We start from the raw sequence: 26,986 nt of genomic DNA, 5'->3' as shown, positions 1-26,986 counted from the left end.
TTTCCAGGTGCCTATAATCCCACTGAGGAAAATAAATATGCACACACTAAAATGGCAAGGAATGGTCCAAGTGTATAAATTATATGGAATTGACCATCAGTAACTGAGACCCCAGGAGGAGAGCAGTCACATGGCTCAGGGGCAACACTCAGCTTTAGCGGCTTCCAGATCTGAGTTTGAATCCTGTTTCCTCCACGAGCTCAATATAGGACCTTAAAGGAGTCTCACCACTCTCTGAAGGATGATGTAATACATTTGAGCTGTTTATTTTCTATGTGCCAGACACCACTCTCACTACCTTACCTGGGTTGATTTACTTAATCCTTACCTTCACTCTATGAGATTATGTTCCTCTTCATTTACAGAAGAGGAAACTAAGGCACAAAGTGATTCAATTATGTTCCCAAAGTCATGACCCCAGTATGGGAGGAGCAGGAATGTCACCCCACACCATCCCTCTGTGTTTCTGCCTCTGTGCCGTGCTCATCTGACCACCTCTCAGAGCTGTTGCAAAGGCTGAACAGTGCAATGGATGTGGAAGAAGTTGTGAGTTCTTGGGACATACCCCAATGCAGAGAATGACTCCATTTCCCTCCCTCAACCCCTTCCTCTCAACCTCACTTTGTTGGCTTAGGTTGATAACCTTAGGATTTGATCTGCTCTGAAACATGCATAATGATATTGTATATGATTTGCCTACTTCCGTTAGCAGTTGTGAGAAATCAAGTGAGATCACAAAGATTAAATGACTTAGTCGTAGGAACTGAACACATTTTTATTGATGTAGTTAGTTGTTCATGTTTCCACCAGTATTCTAGCTTCTCTTCTTTTATAAAGGTTCCTAAGTTTTCCCAGACCATTCCAAAGCTTTGTAAATCAACTAAGTTATTTCACTCACTCAATCATTCAGTCATTCATTCAACAGGTGATTATTGCCTACCTTTTTCGTTCCAGGCACTGGGGGGTTGGTATAAACAAGACAGACAAAGTTTCAGTTCTCACAGAGCTTACTTTATAGTAGGGTGTCCACAGACAACATACAAGTTAGCAACTAGATAAACAGGGTAAGTTCAGATGAAGGCAACTGCTAGGAAGACACTACAATAAAGAAATGTGACAGAAAATGGTCTATGTGAGCAAAAGTATGTTAGAGGCAGGGGTGTGCACAGGCCTTTCACAGGAAGTGACTGAAGCTAAAATCCAAATGGTGAGAAGGATGCCCAAGGTCGGGGTGTTTGAGGCACAGAAGGAAAACCAGGGAGCAAGGGAGATGGAGGTCATGTTGAGGTCAGAGAGGAAGACAGGACCCAGATTAGGGAGGGCTTTGCAGCCAGGTCAGCAGAGGAGTGTTGTGATCCGAAAAGAAAGTTTAAAAACTCTCTCTGGCTTTTGCATAGATGGTGTATGATGGCAGTGGGGTGGGGCATAGGGAGGGAGATGAAGGTACTGAGACCAATTAGGAGGCTATTCTTATGCCCACGTGAGAAATCATAGCTTGGAGTGGGTGTGACAGCGACGGCTTCAACACACAGTGTCTAGTATTTGCAAGTGCTCTTTTCCTATATGGCATGAGCCCTCACCTGGAATGTCGAATCTGTTCCATCCAAAACCACATCAGATACTTCCTTCCGTCCTCACATAAGTATCTGAGCATCAGTCAAGAGTGAAAACTAAAAATTTATCTCCAGATGAATTTTATACTCTCATCCCAAAAGCTCAGCTTTCTACTTCAACAGACCTTTAGATGTTAGGTTTTGTCAGATGTGTATATTTTGAGCAAAAGCAGAAGCAAAAATTAACAAATCTAGTGTAAAATATGTTGCCACCATTTCATCTCTCCTTCCTCAACAGAGCAGAGCATGCCACACTGACTATAGAGATTAACTTCGGTTAATTTTTGGTGATCTTAGTTTCTACAGTTTCTTAGTTTCTGCATTAGTTTCTACAGTTCTCTCTTTCCCATCCATGGGATTAACTTGTAATGTTACATTTGGGGAGCAGCTCCACCCTCTATTTCTAAATTACCTGCTATCCCTCTGTGCGTGTCATTGAGGCCCTGGGTATCCCTGTAGAGCTTTGGAGACATCATTCCTTTTATGGGTTCACCTCATCATCACAAAATGTATTGGTTATTCTAACCTTTCTTCAAGAGACAAAGAAGGCAGGAGTCCCTCTAGGGACTGTTTTGTTTTTTTCTTGTTTTTTGTGTAATTCTCAACGTGTAGGCCATGGGGATGGGAGGCATAGAGTGATTTCAAGAGCTCTTGAACCATATATGTACTACGTTTTGTCTCTACCCCAGATAAAATACCTTGCCCTTTATAAGTTCTAATATTTTTTCAAATGCATATTAATGATGGTTTGTGAAATAAAATCCTGACTCATTTTACATTTTTATTAATACATGACAGTCTTGTATTTTTTTTCAATACTTGGATATTTAATTGATAAGCACTCTCCCGTGGTGGTTGCAAAACAGACTTTTAAAAAGGTGTTTCACAGTCCAAAATGTGATGATTCTCTGAAGTACGGGCTGGGGAGTCAGGCATGTGGGTTCTTGTGCCTGGCAGACTGTGAACTCCATGAGGGCAGGGTTATCCCTGACGCTGTCTATGTTTCTCACATCGCTGAGCACAAGCTCCGGGACCTCCTAGGAATGAAAACAAAATCACATTCCTGGGTGTTCACACACTCTGTGCATTAGACTTGGGAGGCTGACACAATTCATTTTCCGAAACCCAATGAAGGAGGTATTTTCATGAGGATGATTATATTGATGGTGAGAATCTTCACTTTATAGAGAAAGAAACAGGTCCAGAGGAACCTGGAGCTCAGAAAGATTAAGTAACCTCCCCCAAGTTCACAGCGTCTCAGAGGCAGAGTCCAGACTTGAGCTCTAAAATGTGAATCAGAAGCTCTCGGTAAGACCTCATGCTGTTTCAAATAGAAATGTGTCAAATCAGTGAACTAATGACTCACCTTACAAAGCCGAGTCCCAGACATCTCAAAAATCTTCACTTTCATAGCTGGGACCTGGGACCCTCTTCAGGGCTTCATGCCAGCCTGAGAAAAGGTGGAGATGCAAAAGGAGGGAGGGAGGAGGAAGTGTGGGATGCTATTTGCTTCTCTAATAGTCCTGTGACACCAATATTTAATTTTCTCGCTGAGGATATTTCCCGTTGTGTCAGCAGAGCTAAGGAAATTGCTCATTGCAGAGAAGGGCCATATTTATGCTTCTGTTAGGGAAGAGCAGAGTGATGCTGTTCACTGACACAGTTGGTGCCCTCCGCTGAGAGCCGACAGCAGCACTGACGTTTATTATCCACTCTCTCATCCATCCTCCCCCTGGCCCTGCAGGACAGGCAGCCGGAACTCTCCTTGCCCTGCTCTAAATGAGGAGCCAGCTGTCCACATATTCCTGTGTGCCCTTGGGCAAGTCACTTTCCTTCGCTGAGCTTATTTTCTTTTCATCTGTAAAAGAAGAAAATTAATCTTATATTACATGGTGATTTTGAGGATTAAATAAGACGTCAGGTAGAAAGTTCACAGTACTGCGGTAGTACCTTGTAGATTTGACTGATTTTGTCATAGGCATTGGTAAGTAGTGACATGCAGGTAAAAGCATGGGCCTGGAGCCAGTTCTGCCCAAGATCAAGACTTCAGTCTGTCACTTACCAGATTTGTGATGGTGTCACATCTCTGAAATTTGTCATTTGCCCCTGGGAAACCACAGTGTGGCCATTTCTTTTCTCTGGAATCCTTCACTTGCCCCTCCACCTGCAGGCCCAACTCTGGGCTAGGTCAATACTCAGGGTCCAGCATTTGGTCAGCAGGTTCTGGGCTTACTCCAACCTGCAGGTCACCAGGTATCGGAGTTGTTATATTTTCCCTTGTGATTTAGGTCTTGTCAAATGCAGCAGCCTCTTCCCCAGAGGCTGAGCCCTGTCCTGCTCTTACCATCGGGGATACTTACTGATTGGCTAAGGAGTGTCCGTCACAGGGAGCAAAAAGGTGGACAAAACATAGTGCCTGCCCTCAACAAGATCAGATTTTAGGGAAGAGAAAAATAGAGGAAAAATACCAACCATTTATTTGGATGCTTACTGCAGGCCAGGGACACTATAGCACCTTCCTTACAGCCAGTTCTGAAATAAGACTTATTTTTATAACACAAATGTTTTCCAGCATAATTGATATATCAGGGAACAATTTGAGCATAACACAAATTTTGTGTCTGCTTAGCAGAATTTTGTCCACAAGAAGCATTAGATAAACAAAGAAAACTGCATCCATGTCAACAGAGACATATGAAAATAAAAAAACGAACACAAAACGTACCTCAGACATCCACCAACTACCCAGTCCCTCGCGTGTGCCCTAAGCCACACTCTCCCATCCACATTCTGTGTTATGACTTTCCACCCAGTTTTATGCCTCTCCTTCCTCACTTCTCCATCACTCACAGTATACAAACTTCAGGTCTTTTTCAAAGTCAAGGGCCACATTTATTGAAATATTTTATTTCTTATCTACTTACTACGTGTAAAGCTGTGCCACCACTTTTATTAAGTTCCTATCTGGTTCTTCTTTAAATGTATCAGTGATGAAGTTTTTGAGTGCTGTGCCAATAACTCCATGCTTCCCTTGAGCCCTGTCATTTTTATTGCATGATTGTGCATAGTGTAATGATTTTTAGGGACTCATACGTCACATTACAGCAAAATTGACTGTATATAATCTCATTTAATTTAGCTTCATAATAGCAGGTGGGTATTATGTCAGTATTTACTAGGCAGATATTATTTTCACCAATAACATCTGTGGGAACTAGGGCTTAATCCAGGTTTCCATCTACTGCTTGGTAGAGCTGAAATTAAAACCCAGGTTAGTCTGATGCCCAAGCATGGCTCTTAGCCACGGTGCTTCCAGAACTGAAGAAATCTACTTCCCTATTACTCAAGAGATTCACAGAAGCAGGATCAGCTTTTCACAGAGCGTTTGAAGATTTCCAACTACAATTTTCAGAGCTTGGATGCTATCCAGGGGAAAGTAAAGTGTGACACAGTCCACTGCTTCTGTTTAAAAGTTTATCACATCTCAGAGAATGAAATCCAGGTCTTCCACCTGGAAGAATCGAGGTATTCATTAGTTCCTTTCCCCCAAGGGGTTTCACTGTGATTCAGGCATTGCTAGGTGTGTGGATACTGAAGGAAGCAGACATCTTCCCCACCTCACTCTGCTTAGGGTCCAATGGAGGGGGTGGAGGAGGAGACAAGCCCGGGGAGACAGGTATCACGCATGCTAAGAAATGGAGCATTCTAAACTGGAGGGTGTGGCGGGTAAGGTCAAAGACTGCAGGAACCTCCTGTAAAATAGGTGTCAGCATGCAGGAGCCGCGAAGGGGAGGGCTGGGGATAGAACCCAGGTATACCTTTGGATTGAGCAAATGAGAGAGACGGGAGACATAGGGGCAGGCGGTCCAGGGAAACCCTTTGGAAAAGTTTCACTAAAAAGCAGTATTGGGCTTCCCTGGTGGCGCAGTGGTTGAGAGTCTGCCTGCTGATGCAGGGGACGCGGGCTCGTGCGCGGGTCCGGGAGGATCCCACATGCAGCGGAGCGGCTGGGCCCGTGAGCCATGGCCGCTGAGCCTGCGCGTCCGGAGCCTGTGCTCCGCAACGGGAGACGCCACAACAGTGAGAGGCCCGCGTACCGCAAAAAAAAAAAAAAAAAAAAAAAAAAAGCAGTGTTAATAGGTGGGGCATGAGATTATGGGATCTTTCATTTAAAATGAGAGGAAATGAACCTGCGTAAATGCCAAAGCGAAGGAGAAGATTGAAACCTCTGCTGGGGGCAGGTGATTGCTAGTAGACCCCAGCCTCCACACCCAGGAGTTCTCTTCCTATCCTCCCGCACCCTCGGGGGCTGGGGGCGCGCGGCTGTTCAGAGCATCTTCCCTCTGATCACGCCCCTGTGCCCCATCCCCAGCAGCCAGCATCCTTTGAAATGAAAAGGCTCGTGGGTGTGTGTCCCGCATGATTCCAGCAGTCTGGCTGCCTGAGCAGCCAGGTAGGACAGGTTCACCCAAAACCACCGGCCTCACACTTTCCTTCTCATCTTTAATCGGCCGGATCGGCACCTGAAACAGGGAGGAGCCATCATCGAAGGCGAAAACCATGGCGAGGGAACCCTGTGTGCTGACCATGAGTGTGATGTGTGGCTCTAGCTGGAGCTGGGTTCCCTAGTCTGGAACCAATTCTCCTTCCTTCTTCTCCTATTGCCTCTGCCATCTCCTGCAATTGCTGAAGTGGATGTCTGCAAACACTCGGCTGAAGTAAAAGCTGGGCTTCCATTTCAATCAGCTTGTGGCAACATCAGGCAGAGTGGGGCAGAGATTTGGAGCCAAAAATAAAAGGTTTGCATTGTGGTCGCCCTACACCTAGACATGGCAATTTTATAGCACACAGATGATGATTTTTTTAGTTGAAGCTGAAATTCACATAAATACAGTTAACCATATTAAAGTAAATAAATCAGTTGTTTTTGGTATATTAATAATGTTGCACAACCACCACCTCTCTCTAGTTTCAAAGCTTTTCATCATCCCATAAAAACATCCTGTACCTAGCAAGTAATCAGTCCTCATTCCTCACATCCCCTGGTAAATGCGTATCCATTTTCTACCTCCATGGATTTGCCAAATCTGGATAATTCATATAAAAGGAATCATACAATATGTGACCTATTGTGTCTGGCTTCCTTTATTTAGCATAATGTTTTGAGGTCCACCCAAGTTGTAACATGTATCAGTATTTCTTTTTTGGCCTCATAACATTTCCTTTTATGCATATACCACATATTATTTATTCATTTATCATTGATCGATATCTGAGTTGTTTCCATTTGGGGTCTATTACGAATAATGATGCTCTGAACATTCATATACAAGTTTCTATGTGAATATATGTCTTCATTCTTTTAGGGGGGTGGGTATATACCTAGTATTGGAATTGTTGGTCAGTGATTCTAGAGGCAGGGCAGGAATAAAGACGCAGACGTAGAGAATGGACTTCAGGACACAGGGAGGGGGAAGGGGAAGCTGGGACGAAGTGAGAGAGTGGCATGGACATATGTACGCTACCAAATGTAAAATAGATAGCTAGTGGGAAGCAGCCGTATAGCACAGGGAGATCAGCTCGGTGCTTTGTGACCACCTAGAGGGGTGGGATAGGGAGGGTGGGAGGGAGATGCAAGAGGGAGGAGATATGGGGATATTTGTATATGTATAGCTGATACACTTTGTTATACAGCAGAAACTAACACACCATTGTAAAGCAATTATGCTCCAATAAAGATGTTAAAAAATATTTTAATATTAATTACATATTTATTTTAATGTGTATTTTATATGTTTATATATAACACAGTAAGCCCTTAATTATATATATTGTTTCTCAAGACAACTCTAAGTAAAATTAAATCAGTTTAAAGAAAATATCAAATACAGTGGAAATACAAGTGGTAGGTATATGTGGCCCAGACTGTGTAGGTGATACAGGAATTATTTGGGAAACAGTTAGGCAGACAAATAGCTCAATGGAAGATATTCAGTCTCCTCATTCTTAAAATAGGACATAATAACCACTCATGGGTTTTTATAAGGTTGAAATTAGATGACAAATGTGAAATCTCCCCAGTGTCCTCAACTTAGAGGTACAGATGGAATCCCGTAAGCATCGTTTACCTAACTTTCCAGCATAATCATATGACCTCAGTTCCCTTCAAAGTGCCCCCTATGTTGCAGTATTATTTCTGGGAATTTTTTGAGCCACTGACACCCAAGATGGAGACATAGTCCAGGCCATCTCAAACCTATAAAACCCTCAGGTGCCTAGTTGGTTTGGTGCAAACTTCCAACTCCCCAGCAGGCTTCCAGAGAAGAGTTCCCTTTAGCTTCTGCTCCAGATTCTTCAACTTCTAAGTTTGGCCCATAGTCTGTGACTATAGCCATAGCTATGACTCCCCCAATGCCTATTCCTCTGCCTCAGACTTCAGCCAAAAAAGGAACAAGTCCAGTGTGAGCAAATTGATGCTTGCAGCCCAACCCACTCAGCCCCTTTTAGATAGAGCAGGGCAAACCTGAGTTCCCCATAAGAACAACTAGAGTCATAATGGCACATGGTAGGGGCTTATCAAAAGTTCTTCACCTCCCTTATTAGGGTGTGAAATCCAGGTGCCCTGACAACCCCTCCAGGGCTCTCACGTGCATGAGGCATGGTGACATCTCCCTGGTCTAATACTCATGACTAGCACTTGGGCAGTCACAAAGTACCTTTCCATATATCTTCAAAAATTCTCATGTACCTCCTGGGAGGTTTGCAGTATGAGCTTCCTCTCACAGATGAGGCAACTGAGACTAAAGAAAGGTCAAATAACTTTGCTATCACTAGAGATAGTCACTGGAAATGCCAGATATTATAAGCTGAATTGTGTCCCTCTCCTCCAAAATCCATATGATGAAGTTCTAACTCCTAGCACCTCAGAATGTGACTATGTTTGGAGATAGGGTCTTCAGATAGGTAATTAGGTTAAAATGAGGTCAATGGAGTGAGCACTAATCCAATAGGACCGATATCCTTATAAGAAGAGGAAATTTGGAGACAGGTAAGCACACAGGGAGAATGCCATGTGAACAAAAAGGCAGAGATCAGGGTGATGCTTCTATAAGTCATGGGATGCCAAAGATTGCCAGCAAACCCCAGAAGCTAGGAGTGGGACATGGAACTGATTTTTTCTCACAGTTCACAGATGGAAGCAACCTTGGTGATACCTTGATCTTGGACTTCTGGCCTCCCGAAAGGTGAGACGATACATTTCTATTGTTTAAGGCTTTAGTTCACAGTATTTTATTATGGAAGCCCCAGCAAACTGATACAGCAGGATTCAATCCCAATTCTATCTTAAAGCACAGCACTCACCACACACCTACAAGCAGGCTTATAACAAAGAATATACATATGTGCACGCACACGCACACACACACACACACACACACACACACAATCCCTTTAAACCACCAAAAAATTTCAGAAACTAAAGTTCATGTACAACTTTCAAAGGACTGCTACTCAGGCCAGCATGTAGCACCTGTTAAGTTTTATTTTATTCACAGTTCTAAGTAGTTTGACAATATATTTTCCAGCCAGTTAGGAAAGAGATGAACTAACATGTACCAGGTACTGTGTTTATGGTTTACAGTTACTGTAGACCATTTGCATCTAACAAAAATCCTCTGATTTAAAATGTTTATTCCAACACTTATGGTAAGTTGTGTCTAAGAAGAGACAGGAATTCCAAAAAAATAGTACCCCAGAGTAAATGAAGGGAAAATCTTACATACATAAACATATCCTCAGGGGACTACGCATTTCAATGCAACTTAAGGGTACATATGATGATTGTACAAATATCGTGAACATGAAAATAATTTTCCAGGAAAAAGTTTTTCCATCTAAGAACACAGGAAAATGTGATTCATTGTTATGAAAGAATCCATCAAGAATAGTATCATTCTAAATGTAAAAGTTTAAAGGAACCAAGTTTTACCAATTCCAAGAAAATGATTCACTCTAGAAAATGTAGTTTCCTGAGATTCAAGAAGGTAAGCATTGTGTGAACTCACATTACCATGTTCTCTCCTGCAATATTACTTAGGCATAATCACCTGGAGAACAAGGCAAAAGAACTTAAGTTACAGTGGTGTAAACAGTGTTCCCAGGAAGGTCTCATGCTCCAAGGTCTCCAAGATGCCAGAAAGGACATCTCCTCCAGTCCACCATGGTATTTGGAAATAAAACATAACCCCTGTTGTCGTCTTTTACAAATGTTCCCTATTTGATGAGCTATCAGGAACTAAGTACAAAATAAAACAACAAAGACCCAAGAGAATGACCTGAAGAGAGACTAGGATGAAACAACACAAGACAGGAAAAACTTTTTTCAGGAAATAAACGTGGGTGCAAAATAGTCAATTTTATTTTTCTAGAAATCAGCTGAATCTTTATACCTTTGCACCTGGCGGCTGAAAACTCCAGCTAGGCACTTCCAGGTAAACATTGTTGTGTTAGTTTTCTGTGGCTGCTGTCAAAGTACCACAAGTTCCTTTCATTTTCTCATAGTTCTGGAGGCTAGAAGTCCAAGATCAAGGCATTGGCAGGGTTGACTCCTGGCTGTAAGGGAAGTATCTGCCACAAGCCTCCCTCTTTGGTTTGTAAATGGATGTTGATTGGGTGTCAACTGTATCCCCCCAAAATTCATACGTTGAAGACTTAAACCCCCAGTACTCCAGAATGTGACTGTATTTGGAGATAAAGAGGTGATTAAGTTAAAATCAGGTCCTGTGGGTGGGCCCTGATCCAATAACATGACTGAAAGAGGAGAGTAAGAGACAGACACAAACAGGGAGACTGTGTGAGGACACAGGAAGAAGACAGCCTTCGACAAGCCAAGGAGAGAGTCCTCAGAAGAAATCCACCCTGCTGACATTTTGATCTCAGACTTCTAAAACAGAATCATGAGAAAATACACGTCTGTTTTTCAAGCCGTCTGTGGCACTTTGTTACTGCAGCCCAAGCAGACTAATAGAGTCATCTTCTCCCTCTGTCCCTTTACATTGTCTTCCTCCCACATGTGTCTGTCTCTGTGTCAAGAATCTTTCTTTTCACTGGGATAACCGTCATATTGTATTAGCGGCCACACTGATGGTCTGATTACCTCTGTAAAGACTCTGCCTCCAAACAAGGTCACGTTAAGAGGTATTGGGCATTAGGACTTTAACACGTATCTTTTGGCGTCACACTTCAACCCATAACAATTATTTCAGCTTTAAACGCTGTTGAACTATTCTTTTTTCCACACTACACAACTTAGCCAATGAACATCATAAGAGAGAGGGCTTTAGTTTCTTCATCTATGAGGAAATGAGGGGAGTGAACACGTGACACCGAGCCCTGACTTTCTATGACCCGAAGCCACCGTGACTTTCCTTAAATGCTTGCACTGTTTCTCTTCAAGACAATGAACCTGATTGATTCCTGCTAGATTTAAGGAAATGGCCTCTGGGTTTCCCTTAACTTTAATTTAGAGTGATTCCAGTGTGGTAAAGGCCCCGTTCATATTAGTGCTTTGCTGAGGGCTACGTACAGTATGCTTGCTCACGAGAGGAGGACAGGAAAAGTGCCAAGAACAGTATCACAGGCGGCAGGTTTGGGCAGTGAGTCAGTGAACAGAGGCTAATGCCTGCAGAAGGGATTTGTTGTAGAGTTTGGCTGACATTCTGCCATCAGTTAGGGCAGTTACCAGTGTTAATATCTCTGCTTGACAGGGTATAAGTGAAGGAAACCCAGGCTTCAGAGTCAGACAGCCCTTAGTCACGTTCCTGCTCTGAGATGCTTGAGGCCTGTAACTCTGTCCAAGCCAATTCCAACCAAAATAGGTTAGTGATTCCTAACCCATTAAATTAAATTAAATGAGGTATGCTCATTGACTTTTAGTAAATGTCAAAAACATACCAAAAAACAGCAAATCAAAAAATACTGTGTCCTTTCCTTGTCGTGCAACTTACGTGAGTCTTCACTGAAGAAGCAGTACAACTTTAGGACAGTTATAAAGAAAAGGAAAACACACTAGCTATACCTTCCTTGCCTCCGTGTTCACTGTTCCTGTATTAAAAGTCTTCAATGAGGAAAGATCAGTATAATAAGCGATTCAATTATGAATTCATTTTTAAAGCAGGGAAAGCTGATTAATTTGTTAATGGATGAGTGTACTCACTGGTTAATGAAATTTATAATTTGGTTAAATTCTGTACCTGTTCAATGAGGTTTTATTTTATGCATATTCACTTAGCACAGGTATTCATTTTGTAAATGACATTTTATGAATATTTATTTAGCAGAGTTTCACTTTTCAGCATAGCAATGTATTTAGTATCCCTGTATGAATTTTGCCATTCTATGGAAGCAGTAAGAACGGGAGTTGTGATGCCTGCTCTGTGCCTCTACCCTCAAATTGAGGGGTCTGCTTTTCAGAACATGGCCTGTTTCGTAAAAACAGAAACAAAAACAAAACACAGTGCAAGCTGACTATTATAGGAATGAAAGAAGCAACATCAGCAGCTAAGCACAAAGGTGGGATTCTTAAGAGAGCAGACCCAATATACTGTGGGTTCAAAGATTTATATAACTCAGTTTTGCATACATTTTGATATAAATTATTGAGTAGCAATGCTGCTGGGGAATTTTATTAAACACTTAACATGAATTAGCTCATGTAATCTTTACATTACCACTAATGATGGTATGATACCCATTTTACAGATGAGATAAGTAAGTTGCAGATGAAATAAATTTCCAAAGTCACTAAAAGTGGTGAGGCTTAGCATGACCCCATGAACTCTGAGCCAGTGGGTCAGTCATTCTTTGTACAAGAATGGGGACAGGCTTGAAGCAGAGTAGATGGATTGTGACACAGTAGCAGGGGCCACCTGGTGGGAGAGGAGAAAACAATAATGATGAGAGTTTACATTTATTGAGGGATTATTATGTATCAGGCACTTTACATGTAATATCCTGGTTAGTCCTCAAAGTAAACCACTGAAATGGGTGTTATATTCTCATTTTATAGGAGAGGAAACTGAGGCACAGAGAAGTTAAGTAACTTGCCTAAGTTCAAAGAGCTTACAAGTGATGGAGCCAGGATTCCAGGGTCACTTTCACTCTGCTAGACTCCCACTGGAGTCTGGGGCTGAGGCTGCAGACACGTTTCCTGTTCTGAGCAGACATAGCTCAGACACAGGGACAAGTCTTGTTCTTAAAGGATGTCCTGGGGTCCATTCAGGAGCTGGAGTGTCATAGACTCAAAGATAGGGCTTACAGATTCTTCTCAGGAGCTGAAAATAAATATTTTATTTGCCTTTTAGTTTATTTCTCACTGGAAGACACATGTGGGAAGAATGTCTAAAATGGCATACTATAGTATAGAATAGTATTGAAAAGCAATTAACACAATCGTATGGTTCATGAAAGCCACCAGTTTTCATAAGAGCACAGAGTCCTTGCACCCCAGCCATAAGTCCATCTCACTGTGATGCAGTCACCTACTCAAGGGCTAAAAATTCCCACACACTTAGTATTATGAAGGAATCATGGCACATCACGTGCATAAACCTATGCTTGTCAACATCAGAGCTTGTCATGCAGAGAGATACATTAAGAAGTAAGCTAGAGAACAAAAAACATTTTTAAGGTTTTTAGAAATCATGACAGATTCAACAAAATCCCTTTTAAGAAGATAATTCAGTAAGATGCATTGTTCTTCAGAGAATAGTATAATTCTTCCAGAACTTATAGGGACAGGAACCTGCTGTCTGTATTTCACAGTGCAGGTAATACCTGAGGGACCATCCAGTGGGACTTTCCAGGTGTTCTAGTATATTCCAAAGGAGCCCTTTAAAGACCAGATAAGCAAAGAAATGGACACATCCAAAGGAGTACTGTGTGGGACCTAAAATTTGATTTCTCAACAAAACCTATATTTGATGGAGATAATTAATAATTATTTTAATTTAAAATAAACAACCAAAGGAACAAAAACCTATAACAGTCTATTAATTATATAAAACACGAGTGGAACTTCCAAGTTCTAACAGGCTATCCTAGACTTTCTTGGAAATTAAAACAATGGAAATTCTTTGTTAGAAGTTCTTGAAAACCCTGAAGAGCTTTGAACACTTAACAATATGGAAAGAGAAGAAATGGATACCAAATTAATGAAAATATCATGGACAATACCAACAATTTATTTAGGTTCTTCTGCTTGTCAGCAAGGAGGCACTTCATTCATAATTTCATTTAATCCTCCCAAGAAGAAATCCCAAGAAAGGGAACGTTATTATCCTTCTCTAGTGGCAGGAAACAAACACAGAGAAGTTAAGGAAACTGTCTAAGGTAACACAGCTCATTATCAGTACAGCCAAATTCTCACCTATGTTACTCTAAAGGTCATTCCAGCCCCCAGGATAGCACACTGCTTGTCATTTTCAATTTTCAAAATGGCCTAAAAATTGTTTGTTTGTTTTTTAACTTTTTAAGATGGATTCAAGTAACGAATGATTAGAAATAGTTGAAAGTACAGTACTTTGTTGAAGATCAGATCATAATGAGAAAAAATTACCTCCAGGACTCACTTTTTTCCCTTAGAAAAAGCAACTTCTGCCATAAGCTGGGACTGTAACTCAAGTGCTTGTATGAACTTGATTATCAAGTTCATAAGATATTCTGGGAATGAGATAAACAAGTTGGGAAATCAAAATGAATTCTCTTGAATCCCAGGAATATAAGGGAAAATGTCAAATCTAGACAGAGCTTCTGAGTAGGGTGTCCTGAGTATATTCATTGGCAATTTCATGAGGGGAGGAGTATTGCAAATGATAATATCTTATGCACTTGTGGGCAATAGATTCAAGAGCAATCAATTTAAATAAATCAAAAAGTGGGTCCAAATAGGGGAGAACCATATTATTTATAAATGGCTTTGTGGATCAGCTAGTGTCCTAGACCCTTAAATGTTCACTGAATCCTCCAAGGAACCCATGAGTTGGGAATGGAGATTCTCATTTTTTTTTTTTTTTTCATATAATTAAACAAAGCCTCAGGGCAGTCAGTGTGCCTGAGGTTTCACAGCTGGGAAATGTTAGAACTGGTTACATTCACATCTGTCTAAGTTGTCTTAGGAGAATGAGAGTGAAGAGGCATCTGAACACTGCTCCATCATGAGGAATGAAAGAAAGTACCAGACGTGTTTTCCTGAAGAGCAGAAGTCTCGGATCAGATACAAGAGATGTCTGACTTCAAGTCAGGCGAAATAGATAAAGAAAGCAGGGATTCTTTGGTTAAATGAGGAGAGAAGGGGTTCCAAAAAGGTGTTCCTAGGCAAGTTAAGCTAGTCAGTAACACAAGAGGCAGAGTAGTAAACAGATAGTTGAGTCCAACTGCCTGGGTTTGAGCCCCAGCCTAGGTCTGTGAACTTAGGCAAACACCTGAAACTCCCAATGGCACATGCATTAGTTTGGGTCCACAGAGAACCAGATGTCAAGATGGGGTTGTAGGAGTAAGACATTTATTGGAGGAGTGGATTAGTATCAGCACAGGCTGCCATAACAAAATACCATAGACTGGGTGACTTAAACAACAGAAATTTATTTTCTCACAGTTCTGGAGGCTGGGAAGTCTAAGATCAAGGGGCTGGGCAACTGGGTTTCTAGTGAGAGCTTGCTTCCTGGCTTTCAGATGGCCACCTTCTGGATGTGTCCTCACATGGGAGAGAGAGCGAGAGAGAGAGATTAGGAACAGGGGAAGGGGATATAACACAGTCCATAGCATGGAGGGAGCGGAAAGTAGGCAGAGCCTTCCCCCTATGTGGATCTGATATCTGTGAAAGAAGAAAAGGGAGGAAGATTTGAGTAGGAAGGATCTTCTACTGCAGCCCACTTTCAAGAAAGGTTAGGCCAGGCTAATAAGCATTGTTTTGTTCTTTTTTTAGCTTTATTGAGTTAAAATTGACATATAAAACTGTAAGATGTCTAAAGTATACAATGTGATGATTTGACATTCATAGACATTGTGACAGTGCCCCCATTAAGTTAATTCGTACATTCACCACCTCACATATATACCTTTTTAAAATTTCTTTTTATTTTATATTGGAGTATAATTGATTTACAATGGTGTGTTAGTTTCAGGTGTACAGCAAAGTGATTCAGTTATACCTATACATATATCTATTCTTTTTCAGATTCTTTTCCCATTTAAGTTATTAGAAAATATTGAGCAGAGTTCCCTGTGCTATATACTAGGTCCTTGTTGATTATCTATTTTATATATCGATATAATAGTGTGTATATGTTAATACCTAACCCCTAATTTATCCCTCCCCACACCAACTTTTCCCCTTTGGTAACCGTAAGTTTGTTTTCTAAGTCTGTGAGCCTGTTTCTGTTTTATAAATACGTTCATTTGTGTCCTTTTTTTTTTAGATTCTACATATAAGTGGTATCATACGATATTTGTCTTTCTCGGTCTGACTTACTTCACTTAGTATGATAATCTCCATGACCATTCATGTTGCTGCAAATGGCATTATTTCATTCTTTCTTATTGCTGAATAGTATTCCATTGTATATATGTGCCACATCTTCTTTATCCATTCATCTGTTGATGGACATTTAGGTTGCTTCCATGTCCTGGCTATTGTAAACAGTGCAGCTATGAACATTGGGGTGCATGTATCTTTTTGAATTATGATTTTCTCCAGATAATCTCCAGATGATTTTCTCCCAGGTGTGGGATTGCTGGATCATATGGTAGCTCTAATAGGTGTTCTTCAGATAGTCACTCTCTGGAGGAGTCTTGCATCTCACTATGCAGTAGAGTGTCCTGTCATTGGGCTGGGAGTAGCCCAAGGGAAGTGTGCTTTTGGCACACATGGTAATGAAAGCAAAGGGGCAGCAGCTGGGACTATCAGCAAATTGTGCTCTTACAGAAGAAATCTTAGTGGTACATTTCCTTGGCTGCTTCTGGGCACAGATTGGAAGATACTAACCATAGTGCATAGTTCAAACAACACTTGGCAGGATGAAATGAGTTAATATAAAGTACATGGCTCAATGCCTAGTGCATGGTGGCCATTTAATATTCATCAGCTCTTATTAAAATGAGCTTCTCATCCACCCTGGTCTTTGGGTGACAAATGTAAAGAGGGCCAATTACATATTCATCCCAGGTTGTGTTTGTTGATCATCAACACCCACACTTCAATTAAATATATCATTGGTTTTATTGCTTTGTAAAAATCTTCCAAAGATAATCAGTGTGAATGCTGAAAATTGTTATTGCACTGTAAAAGGAATAAAGAGCTCAATTTTCCTGACTTGAGGCTGGTGATCATAATACACAATTGCAGCTGCATTGGTTATTTATATGTTTCTAGTTCAGTGGAGGTACCTTAGAATTACAAAATCTCAGAATTAAATGGAAAATTTTAAGCCATCTTGTCCAAACACCATGCTCTGCTTGGATTTCCCAAAGAAATGATCCTTCAGCCTCTCTTCACCAACAGCAATGATGAAAAACATACTCTTTTATATGGTTGGATATTCCTTTTTTGACATGCTTTTCTCCATAAGGATGGTCTCTAGGGACCGTATTCTCATTTCCAGTTAGACTGAGCCAATAGGTTTAGCCAACATCCAGCAGGATATTGGTGGGTGAGAGGAGAGGAGTCAGGCTACTTCTCTCCTTGGGTCCTGTCCTAAGGGTGATGTAGGACAAGCGAGTCCCTGATTGAAGTCACCACTCCTCTCGAGCTAGTGGGTGCTGATAGCCATCTCATCGTGCTCTTTTACTAGCCGTGGTTATCACATTATCCTTCGTGGTTCTCCCATACCTTTGTAGTCAGCTCCATTTATAAACCCATTTCAAACAACCCCAGTTTGAATTTGCCATCTGTTTCTCATTGGTACCCTGACTACCACACACTGTTCCTAACTAATAGAAAGGTCTCCCTTACCAAGGTGATGGGACCCCTTGTTCCATTCCTTGGAGTCAGGCAGAAAGGGTCCCATGTATCTTTCCAAATAAAAGTTCTTCAAGTCCACAAGGCAGATCTTAATAGAAACCTAAAAATCTGGACATGTTCAGTCTGAGGCTTTTGTGATAAAGATTTCGAAAGCATTTCAGGAAAAATCAAATTTGAAGCTAAGTACTTTCCTTAAATATCCTGCTGAGCTTAACAATCCTTTGTACACCTTCCATTCAAAAAATGTCTAAGACTTTTAATAGTCTACTTATATTTCCAGTCTTCACATCTTAGGAAAACACTTTCCCTTTGCTCATTCTTTTGTGATGCTAGATGCTTCCTCTGTGTTGAATAAAGTATTATAGCCTTTAATTTGCCCTCAGTTGACTATGCAAAAGCTTCCCCTGAAGACAAATTCTACATCTTTAATGTTATTATATGTTTTCATTTTAAGAGACCAGTAAAAATCGGGGGTGGGGAGAAAAGGAGAAAATGGAAAAAAAAAAAAAAGAAGAAAGAAATCTACAACCTCACTATTCAAACCACCCAGTTAATAGTTTCCTGAATAATTTATAGTCCTCTGAATGTATAGTAACCATATATTTATTTTTAGCCTGCATTTTCTATTTAACTTGACAAGCATTTTCCCATATTTTCATGTAGCTTTCTGAAAAGCTGCTTGAAGACAACATAATACACCATTTCATGTCTAGGTCACAAGTTACTTGACCATATCCCATCATTTGATAGGTAGGTTGTTCTTATTTGACTTTTTAGAAGCTTTAAGTATTATAATATTTGTTACAATAAATACTTTTGTAAGTAAGACTTTCCGTTGTTGTTGCCCTTGATTTTAGTTTTCTTCCTCAGGTTTCATTCTCAGGATTAACCCTAAGTACCAAAATGTTTAACCAAACATCCATCTCTCCCTGGAATGTGTAAGAATTTCTGTACAACCACATCTTGGCCAGCAAGATGTTGCTATCAATGCAAACTCTGCTAGTGTTTCATTTCCAACATTTCTGGAATTGTTGTGGTCTTAGCTAATACTGAATCAATTACACAAATGATTACTGACCCAGAGGCTTGAAAAATTAATGGTTAGAGAGTGTTTTCTTCAAATCAGGATTTATTCAGACCTTATGCCAGGTGGGCTGATGTTTGTAAAATATTCAAGCAAGATCTCTCATTTTAGATATTTTGTAATAAATACATTTTAGATTGATATATAGCACATGTGTGTCTTAATAGATACACTCAGTCGCTTTCAATATAACTTTTACAATATCTGTATTACAATATCACTTCAATGCAATCTTTGTTCATAAGTCTTTGCTTCAGGTATTGCTATTTTCTTAACAGAGATTTATTGCAGCAGAATTAGTGAGCAGAGGACTCTACTCATTATTAAGGACCTTGATATATATTGTTCAGTTGCTTTCTGGAATGTTTTCACCATTTGAACTTGAGATTATATGAGCATGTCCTAATCTATCCATAGATTTTTATCAGTGTTAAATATTACACACATGTAAATTATATATGCACATATATATTTAAATATTTAATAATTTGGTGGGTGAAATCGTCATTCACTTTTATTACAATTAATTTAAAAATTATCCCTGGAGTGTTGGAGCAATTATCTATATCTTTGTTTAGTAAGTATTTTACCTCTAGGGAGTATACATTTTTCCCTCCTGCTCCTGGAATTATAGGTGGACCTTGATAGAAAGTCTCCTTACTCTACATATACATTTCTTAAATTTGGCTACACAGCCCCTCAGTTTCTCACTTTTCAAAATGAAGAGAACAAATAGCATAGGAGCCCCAGAAGGAGAATGTCCAGCTGGCTGGTGGTTATCAATGCATGGCTTGCTAATATTCTAATTCCTCCCTCTCTGGTGCTGTTTGTGGTTTTGGCTAATGCTTGTTCACTTACACAAATGGTTACTGACCCAGAGGTTCAGGGTATCAAGTTTTGAAGTGTAGCCCATTGTGGGCTTGGGATGCCCACGGTTTCAAAAGCAGGTCCTTCTCTCAAAGTGGAGAAAGAAAATATTAAATGAAGGCAGGTAGAAGAACACCAGTATCTATGAACTATCTATTAACTATTCAGATATTCTTTCACCAAACCTTTTTTTTAGCACTTCTGCTATGAGGTCATTGCTGTGTGAGGTGCAATGGAGACAAGGTGACACAGGAATATTGATGGACTTTGTACCTGGTCAGGGACTTGGGCCCAGAACTGACCATGACACTGAATGGTCAGGGCTGCCCCACAGACGATATTCTTAGAAAGTGCTTTGAGGATGCCATGGAGGTGCTAAGTCCTTCCACCAGTGAGGACCAGGGAAAGTTAAATCCAAGAGGTGACATATTAGCAGGGCTCTGAAAGCCATGGAGGCCACTGCTGGGTAGCAAAGGGAGGAACATGTTTTGAACAAGGCATAGAGGCATGAAAAATTGTGGCCTGTTTGGGAATCTAGGCTAGGGTGTCTGGTACTCTTGTGTCTTAAAATGTGGCCAAGAAAGTAGACAGGTAGAGAAAGAAGACAAGAAGGTAAAGGTGGACCAATCTTGCAAAAGGCTTTAAATGCCACATTTAAAAAGCAAAAAGCAAGCTTACCTGCCATCAATGGGCAGCCATCAAGGTTTGTGAGTGGGAAATAATTAATACCCCTCCAAAGATCACAGTCAACATAGATAACTTGAACTCCATGCAAATGCCAGCCAGCTACAGAAATGGAGCTCCCAACACCATCCACTTGCTTTCTGCATAGAGGTTCCCATCCCTTTATTTACTGACTTTTATCTAAACCTCAAAAAACACATTTGTGTTTATTAATGACTGTTTATAGTATATCACAATTGTGACATTTGAAAACCTGAAGTCATTTGAATTATGACATTGCCAAGGAAACAACAAATTCCTTTACATTTGAAAGCTTCCCAATTCTATCTGCCCCCATGGTGTTGGAACAAGAGCTTAAGGGTTTTCAAACTCCAAGCATGTTTCATAGGAAGAGGAACCAAGCATGAAGTATTTCAAACATTAGCTGCTGTTGTCTTTTTTTTTATACTATGAATATGTCAAGGTCTTCAACAGGAAAGGTCCATTGTCTCTAGTGTAGTGATAGTAAAATACATAATGTGATATGATTATGCACACTTTAAAATGATGCATGTGCAGGACAGGGATGAGAGCAGAGCAAAAGGGAAGACAGACTTAGTGCTGTATGATGGGGAGAGTTGGCTGCAGGGTGAGACAGTCCTAGCTCAAACCCCAGCCTCAGTGTCCTCTCCTCTAAGGAATCATTGTCAAGGTTCAAGGGGACAGAATATACCAAAGACATTAATGCTGAATCCAAGCAAGATCTCATTTACATGCAATCTAAAACCATGGTGTCATGAACACTACTGACTTGATTACAGGGTCTCATTTCCTCTCATCAGCATCTTCCAATTCTTTATTGGATCCCCAAAAGGAGTATATCATACACTCACAGTTATCAACTAGTTACCACAGCCTGGTGGGTTGTTTGTCTGGTTAAGCTTAGCTTGTATCATATAATGTAAGGTTTCTACAATAACGACACCCCTGAATCTCAAGGGCTTGACACCCACTGTCTGTATGGCTGGGGAGGAAAGGGCTGGGATGTGGACACTGGCCTCCCCCCCATTCAGAGTCACGTTTTCACTGGATCCTAAGAAAACCTTGCTCCACCCAGAATTCCAAATAATCTCCCATAAAATCAACTCCTTCTTCTACCCTCTTCCATGTCTCCTCTCCTGCACGCAAGTCTCAGAAAACAAACTTTCAAACACCACCTCCATCTCTCCAATGATAAGGTATGGTTTGCAGAACATTCTAAATCCATTTCCTCTCACTAGTCCCTTGCCAGGCTCCAACTCTAGACCAAGACAGCCTAACTTAGCCACTCACACCTCACCAGTGACTGACCAAGATAACATGTGAAATAGAAAATGGATTTGCATTTCTAAACCCATGCTGAAATCCTGTCTCTAAATCCTATCAGGATGGAGGGGTGACTTTTCAAGAAATAAGATTTGTAAACAGATGCTCTCAGGACAGAGGCAACAAAGTTGTCCTCCAGTTTCCTCCTCTAAGAGCATAACAAAATGGTTATGGCTTTTAAGTGATTATTTTTCTGGCTTCTACCCAGGACAATTTCAAAAATTTAAGGTACTAATTTCAGCCAGAGCAGCCTGTTACTTAAAATCTTGGCACAAAGAAGAAGAAGAAAAGACAGAAAAAGGAAAAAGAAAGAAAGGGAAATGAAGGAAGGAAGGGAGGGTGAGAAGACAACCCTTTCTTCTTTTTCTTACCTAGGAGAAATTATAGCATTCTAGAACTTGTCAGGAACATAAAGATCATCTAGTTCTATGACCTTTTGCAAAGAAGGAAATCTGAGGCTCAGAGAGATGAAGATATGTATCTAAAACCACAGAACCAGTGAATGGATGAACTGAAATTTTGTACAGCAATTTCCACAGTCCCCTGTTGCCTAGATAAACAACAGCTTAGGTAAGAGGTGATTTTCTGGCCCAAATTTGAATTGCAGAATCCAGCCTCCCATTTGTATAATGGTACTTTATTTTTATGCTCGGAGAACAGCGCTTGTTTGAGCTCCTGGCCACCCGCCAGAGGAGCTGGGCTCTGGACAGGCATCATGGGACTGCAGTGAATGGGAGGGAGGCGCCCAGCTGGGAGGAGAATCTTGGCTCTCTACTGAGGAGTGTGTAGGAATCCTGCACAAGAAACTATTGAGAAATCCCTTTAGGATGATAAACAACATCAAGTGCAGAATTGTAGGCCAGGATGAAATACCGATGTGAGCAAATAGTCAATTAAAAGCCCTACTTTGTTACTCTCTTTGTTCTTCCTTCTCTTCTTCCACCTCCTCCATCTCTTCCCTACCTTCCTCCTCCTCCTCCTTCTTCTTCTTTTTCTCTTTCTTTCATAAACACTGAGGTGACTTATACTTTCATGTATCTAAACCTTAGCTCTTTAGACATCTACTTTACATAGAATGTATGGTGGTAGAGTGTAGAGAAACTGTGTGTGTAACTGAGGTCTTTGCCAATCCTTCACTCTTCTTCTAGTTACTAATCAGTAAGCTTGTGCTGCCCTGAACAGATACAGTATATAGAGCATGGAACTGGGGGTCAAATAGACTCTGTCCCAGTCTAGCTGTGTGTCATTGAGGAAGTGATTGGATGTCTCTGATTCCCACTTTCCACAGCTGACCATAGGGACAAACACAGACCACAGGAAATCATGAGGGTGAAGTATGAGATACATTCCATCCCTTCATTCTCTACCTGTGAGAGATTTTCAAAATTTGTCCCCCTTTTCTCCCTGGGGTAAATTTCTATGTGACAGATTTGAAAGATCATTTGTTCATTCATTCACTAAGTGTTAACAGTAGGGCTCAGGCACTGTTCTGGCTCTGAGGGTTCAGGAATAAACAAAAGATGCAAAGTCCCTACTCTCATGGCGCTGAGATTCTAGCAGGGGAGGGCGGTAAACCAACACCAAAAGAAAGCTTCATGATGGAAGAAACTTTACTTTTTATCTACTGTGGCATTCCCTGTCCTGTGAACAGTGCCTGGCCCACTAGATGCTCAGCTAATATCCATGGAATAACTGAACAAATTACATTTGGCACAAGAAAACTGAAATAAGAGAGATGAGTAAAATATATATATTTAACCTACAAATAAATGTATATCATCTCCAGTAATGATCAGTTCTATGACAGACCTCTAGAGCCCTGTGGTAAGCTGAATAATGACCCCCAACGTTGTCCACACCCTAATCCTCCAGAGTCTGTGAATATGTCACCTTCCACAGCAAAGTGACTTTGTGGATGTGATTAAGTTAAAAATCTTGAGATGAGGAGATTATCCTGGGTTATCTGGGTGGACCCATTATCTGGGTGGACCCAATGTCATCACAAGGACCCTTGTAAGAAGGAAGCAGAGATCACCTGAATAAAAGGTGAGGTGATATGGGCCTGCTCGTCAGGGAATGAGGTCAGTCTCTACAAGCTAGAAAAGAAAATTAAATGGATTTTCCCCTCAAACCTTCAGAAGGAATGGGTCCTTGACCACAGTTTGATTCTAGCTCACTGAGACTGATTTTGGACTTCTGAGTTCCAGAACTTTGAGATAATAAATACACATTGTCTTAAACAATTAATTAAGTTTACACTAATTTGTTATAGCTTCCATAGGAAGCAAATATAAGCACCTTGATGGGTCTTCTGGCTTGACCTAAATCCACATGTAGGTGAACAACCCGTTCCTATACAAGGCAGACACTCTGATTACATACATCATCTGCTTTTGCTTGCTAAGGAGCTTTTTTTTTTTTTTATCATTTATTTCCAACTGTTTGGTCAGTTAGGCTCAACTCATGATGGGAAATTTTTGTCAAACAGAGCTGACAGAGTCATGGGCTAATTTTCACTCTGGAAAGACCTGACTGATGATGCTGAGACCCCAAGTTTGTGATGTTGAACATTTCACAGGTAGATTGGGAACAATACAATTTAGAGAGGCAGTAATGTACTTCTCAGGATGGGAACAATACATTTTAGAGGCAGTAATGTACTTCTCAGGATGGGAGGAATTGAAAACTGTGTACAGTAGCTTAAATTAGAACTGTAAATAGTTTATTTTGTCTGAAGATAAGTCATAAGTTAGGTACATGAAAAGTGGGGGTAATTAGGTCTGCTTTACATTAAGTATCATGTTTATTTTCCATCTATAAACTGATAAATAATGCAGTAATTGGAAACTAGAATTGTCATGCAATTGTTGGTGACGCGTGAAGTTAACACTTTATGAAGGTCCTTCTGCATAAACTGCAGATGAATTAGGAACATAGCTGACTTGCTTGCAATTAAGTAAAAAGTTAATATAGAACCTAAGGTTGGATTTGTGTCCTTTTCTATATGTATCTATATCTATATCTATCTATATCTGTATATATATATATATATATGGTAAGAAATATAACAAAACATAAATTTTAACCATCTTAAGTATACAATTCAGGAGCTTTAATTAAATTCAAAATGTACATCAGCCACCACTGTCTATTTCCAAAACTTCGTCATTACCCCATTGGAAATTTTATGTTTATTAAATAACAATTCTTCATTTCCCCCTCTCTCTTCAGCCCCTGATCACCTCTAATTTACTTTCTGTCTCTCTGAATTTGGCCATTCTAGTTATTTCATATAATTGGAATCATACAATATTTGTTCTTCTGTGTCTGGTTTATTTCAGTCAGCATAAAGCTTTCAAGGTTCATCCATGTTGTAGCATTCATCAGGATTCATTTGTTTCCATGGCTGAATAAATTTTCATTGTATGGATAGACCACATTCATTTATCCAGTAATCTGTTTATGGACACTTGAGTTGTTTCTACCATTTGGTGATTGTGAACTAGAGTAAGACTGGACTTTAATAAATAGATGGTCATGGCTAAAATATCCCTTGAAATTTAAAACCCTTTCCAGTTTCCTTTCCAAATTTGCCATACCCCCTGGGTCAAGGGGGAGGGGGGGAACTAAGCAGGACACTGTACATTGGGAGATGGGAGAAACTGGATTTTAAAGGAATGATTTTGGTACAGATGAGAGAAATGACAGTTAATTGAAAAACAGTCATTTTATGTCCTTGGCAAATAGTTAGGAGCCTTCTTTATCAAAACAGGTAAATTTACAAACTATTTAGTGGACTGTATTTTCTTTCTAAATTACCTTTAATCTGCATCTGTCATGTATAGAAAAGAAAGGAACAAAGAGGCCATTCAAACTTATCTTCTTCATTATTTGAATATTTCAGGAAAACAAATAGACTTTTATTATTCAGATAATCATCTCAAAAGCTGTGTTTGCTTGTCAATGGCCTGGATTTATGTGAATGTTTATGTTTAGAGGCACAACAAGATCTCACTGATTTTGGATGTGTTGCCCTTGATGTTCATAATGAGCAGTGATACCCTAAGGGCTGTTCTATTCCAAAAGCCAGTTCTTTATCGCAGACCCTTTGGAGGGGTCCACAAAGAGGGTATTAAAAGAACAATGGGGCTTCCCTGGTGGCGCAGTGGTTGAGAGTCCACCTGCCGGTGCAGGGGACACGGGTTTGTACCCCGGTCCGGGAAGATCCCACATGCCGCGGAGCGGCTGTACCCATGAGCCATGGCCGCTGAGCCTGCACGTCCGGAGCCTGTGCTCCGCAACGGGAGAGGCCACAACAGTGAGAGGCCTGTGTACCACATAAAAAATAAAAAAATAAAAAATAATAAAATAAAATAAATTTTTTAAAAAAATTCGTTAAAAGAACAATGAATGCACATGTGTTGAATGCCTACTATGCACCTGGCTGTGCTCTTGGCCTTTAAGATAAGTAAATGAAAGACTGTGCTCTTGGTCTTTTACTTAAGAATTCCTTAAATAAAATCTTATTCCCATTTAACATATGAGCAAACTGACCCTCTAAAATAGTTAATCAAATTTGTCTAGTATTACTCACAACTAAAGTCAAAATTTAAAACCTAGTTTTCTTACTGGGAAGCAGGTAAACAGATAAACAGAGGGGAAAAAAATGTAAATCACAGCTGAGGTGGAGTCCTTAATTGTGTGGAAAATGTAAATTGTTACTAAAAATAGAACTTCCAAATTAAAGAAAGTAGAAATGGACTCTGCCATGCATTCTTTTCTGAATGTTATACACAGTTTCTAATATGCAGTGTTAAATGTCTCAGCAACTTTCTTTCTTTTTTTTTTTTCAGCAACTTTCTTTTGTGTTTGACAGATTTTCTAAGATGTTCTGTAGGTTTGCCTACATTAGAGGACAAAATTTTCCCTGCTGACCAGAGTCCACAATTTGTTCTAAGTATATCTTTTTCTCATGTGGTTTCATTGGGCTACAATAAAAATACAGTATAAGCAACATGGAACAAATGATTCATGCAAAATCACTTAACACCATCACATGTGATCAAAAGATTGGACTGAAAATAGGCAAATGCTTTAGGTCAAAATTGCTGAAATTACATAGTAGGCCCAAGGACTTGTAATAATGATAGCTTACATTTGTATAATGGACTCTAAGGTCCATGAAAGCTCATACCTATATTAATCTCCCTTTTAAATATGACCCAAAATCCATTAAGTAGGTGTTCTGTCCATTTTATTGTCAAGGAACAACCAAGCATGAGAGCCAGTCCCCCCAGTGAACTACACCTCCTATTATTCAGCTCCTTATGTAGTACTTTCCTACAGAATCTGGGCTGGCCCCATTGGAACAACACA

General features: G+C 40.3%; 1 protein-coding gene across 1 annotated transcript in view; it reads right to left on the bottom strand.

Moving 5' to 3' along the window:
• Positions 1 to 1,019: 1,019 nt before the first annotated feature.
• Positions 1,020 to 26,986, bottom strand: part of HS3ST1 (heparan sulfate-glucosamine 3-sulfotransferase 1) — a 64,751-nt gene continuing 38,784 nt past the window's right edge. Inside the window, exons 2-3 of the transcript XR_007477196.1 lie at positions 2,980 to 3,471; positions 1,020 to 2,650 (exon numbers count right to left, since the gene is read on the bottom strand). The gene's annotated coding sequence lies outside the window, so the exon portion shown is untranslated. The remainder of the gene's footprint in view (positions 2,651 to 2,979; positions 3,472 to 26,986) is intronic.

The sequence above is a fragment of the Orcinus orca genome, chromosome 4 (assembly GCF_937001465.1).
Source record: "Orcinus orca chromosome 4, mOrcOrc1.1, whole genome shotgun sequence".
Classification (NCBI taxonomy): domain Eukaryota; kingdom Metazoa; phylum Chordata; class Mammalia; order Artiodactyla; family Delphinidae; genus Orcinus; species Orcinus orca.
Note: the sequence above shows the minus strand (reverse complement) of the source record. Positions and strands in the feature narration are given on the sequence as shown.